We start from the raw sequence: 3,065 nt of genomic DNA, 5'->3' as shown, positions 1-3,065 counted from the left end.
TATGTATGACCAAGCAGTGAATATCAACCTATACCAAACAAGTCTACATTAGGGTCTTGAATGTTTTAGTTTTTAAATGGATAGAATTCTAGCCAAAACATATGCATAAAATATGTGTGGCTGTACTACTTTCAAAGAGGAACCAACAGTGAGAATGCAAAAAAATCAAAATAGTTCAAAACTGCATAATTAGTGTACAGAATGGTCATGCATAATTTCAATCACATTATTTTAAAGATGTTGCTTGAAGTGGCATCGGTGTAAAGCAGCTATGCCTTCTCTGGTATCAAAAATCTTTTACATTCCTGCACAACTCAAAGCACACTTGGGAGAGCAAATCCAATGTACTGCAAAGCCCTATCTCTGTATGTCATGTGCAGGTCAATATGATGATCATCTGCATGCCATTACAGAATATTATAATAATAATAATAATAATAATAATAATAATAATAATAATAATAATAATAATAATAATAATAACAACAACAACAATAATAATAATAATAACAACAACAACAACAACAATAATAATAATAGCAAGAAATACCATTTGCCTGCAAGCTAGAACTGAGACCACAAAATAGAAAAGTAATTAAAAAAATAGAGAAGTTAAAGTGCTCTAAAGAACTTTAGAATTCAAACAGATAAGCATTTGCCACGTAAGATCCGAGACTTAACAATTATAAGAAAGACAAAAAAACATGGGCAGTGGATATTGCAGTACCTGGAAACCATAGCAGAGAATACAAATTATGAAGACTTACAACTAGAATGAGAAAGATTGTGGCAAAAAAAACAAAGATAGTACCAATAGTAATAGTACCAATAGTAATAGTACCAATAGTAATAGTAAACCCAAAACACCTGGAGCACTACTTGGCATTGACAATTAAATTGACAATTGACAATTTAAAATGAACACCTTACATCCTGGAATAATGTCTTTAACACCATCACACAACATATTGCTTTTTTGTATCCACTATACGAACTGGAAATTCAATTACTCTAGTCTATATTGTCAATTCTCTGAGTTTACTGTGTACAAATGCATATATTTAAAAAGAGGGAGTATCTCAAATTTGGATGGGAATGGGACAACCAAATCTAGAAATTAAAATATATTAAGCCATACTAATAAATTGCCAAACATGAGAAACTGAGAGGAATAAAAATGGCTAGATTTGCTCATCTCTAATGGCAAGAGGAGATGCAGGTTTTGCTCGTCTCATATTTCAGAAGCTAAATAAACAGATACCTCTGTTTTCTGCTTTATATAAACTAGTGATCACATATTCACACACCCTTTCTGATTGCTTCGCCCTTACAGTTCTTTTTCCCTCCTGCAAATCAAACATAAGTGGTTTTCTCAGCACATATATCCATTCTTGCTTTACAAAAGCTGATTTATCCTGTGCAGCCCTTCCTGTTTTCCTATTTTTCTGCTTCCACCCATGCATTCTAGATAAAAGGAAAGGGGAGGAAGAATGGATAATTAATATGTTATTTTTATCCCTTAAAAATGTCATTTGAAAAACGGAGTGAAGGTGAAGTACAGGAAATGAGTGTTATTCATGGGAAACAGACTTTGCAAATTCAGTCCACCATAACAATGCACATTTCAAAAGCTTCACTAAAACAGGCTTCCCATTGCTACTATGGAATCCTTCCCCTTCCCCCATCCAATCTTATTATTTAACATACATAGAAAGGGCCTAAAAAGAACCATTCCAACCCCTGCTCTAATGCTAGTCAGTTTCAGATGAAATTATGTTTATATCCCACATTAAATACCAAATGATTTCTAAACTGCTGTTAATGAACAACTGGGGGGGAACAAAGTGAACTTATAATTAAAAGAATTTACACATACAAAACTATTGGCTAAATTCCCATCTCAAAGAATATTAAAATTCTAATGAAATAAATCCAGAGCTTGAGGCAAGCATTTTAAATCCTGAATTGATAAACATTTTGCAGCCAAGAGCCTCACATTTTTATTTCTTCATTTATTTTGATCTCTGGGGGATAAAAGCATGACAGCCACATAGTGACTTCATTGGAGGATTAGAATCAATATTTTAAATCCTTCGTTGGCTTAGGGATAGGGTCCCTTCCTCCAAATATTTAGTACATTTATCACTTTTTATTTCTATAAAAGAAGTTGTTGTCCTAATTTGTTGGAAAAATCTGGGGCTAAGCTCAGACAAAAAACACATGCAGGGCTACACATGCAGCCAGGAAATCCTGAGTTGCCCACTCTTACTTTAGAAATCCTCTAGTCTAGTCTTCTCATTGGGTATCACTCACACTTGTCAGCCATGCTATAAGAAAGTCAAGAAATCTGTTGTTTGAGAGTCCCTGGAACTAAGAAGAAATGGTGCTTTTATTGCATTGATGGAAACAGTAAAAGGGGAAGTCTATCATATCCTAAACATCTTCAACCTTTCAATATGTAAAATACATCTTTTTTATCCTATGGAAGCCTGTCCTAGGTTTTATCTTCTAAATTGCTGAGCAGCAATGGTATCTTACATGACTGTAGCCAGTGGTGGGATTCAGATATGTGAACAACCGGTTCTCTGTGTGGATGCTGCTTCCAGAAGTCAATTCTGGGCCTGGGCAACAAAAAATTAGCTACCGGTTCTGCCGGCTGAATACCACACTGACTGTAGCCAACAATGGAGCCATAAAGTCCTTACCCAGGCTTTGAGAACCTGGTGGGTAATGCAAAGTTAGCAGCAAATGTTTTGGAGTGACTAGTTTGGAGATAAATACCACATTGATGAAATACCAGTAATTTCTGCTTTTGCGGGTTTCTGTCTCCATAGCAACTTAGTGCCTTGCCTACACTTTCTAATATTAGAACTGCAAATTTGGTATATTCTGGCACACAGTTATAGTTTTTTGGAGGATAATGGCTTTCAGAGCACTCCCATCTGTTTTTTATTGAAGTGCCAGAAAGATTCCCCAAACTGACTTTTGCTTTATTGGTTTAATGGTTCATTATATACAGATCTCATTTAAACATGATTTGGAAATTGCAATAGAATCCAAAAGTA

The 3,065-nt window shown here is 34.8% G+C and overlaps 1 protein-coding gene across 1 annotated transcript in view; it reads right to left on the bottom strand.

Annotated features, from left to right (window-relative positions):
- The window catches only part of GASK1B (golgi associated kinase 1B), a 20,614-nt gene that overhangs the window by 4,826 nt on the left and 12,723 nt on the right, over positions 1-3,065 (bottom strand). The gene's annotated exons all lie outside the window — the stretch shown is intronic.

This window comes from Protobothrops mucrosquamatus, unplaced genomic scaffold, assembly GCF_001527695.2.
Source record: "Protobothrops mucrosquamatus isolate PMUCROS unplaced genomic scaffold, P.Mucros_1.0 scaffold2640, whole genome shotgun sequence".
NCBI lineage: Eukaryota > Metazoa > Chordata > Lepidosauria > Squamata > Viperidae > Protobothrops > Protobothrops mucrosquamatus.
Note: the sequence above shows the minus strand (reverse complement) of the source record. Positions and strands in the feature narration are given on the sequence as shown.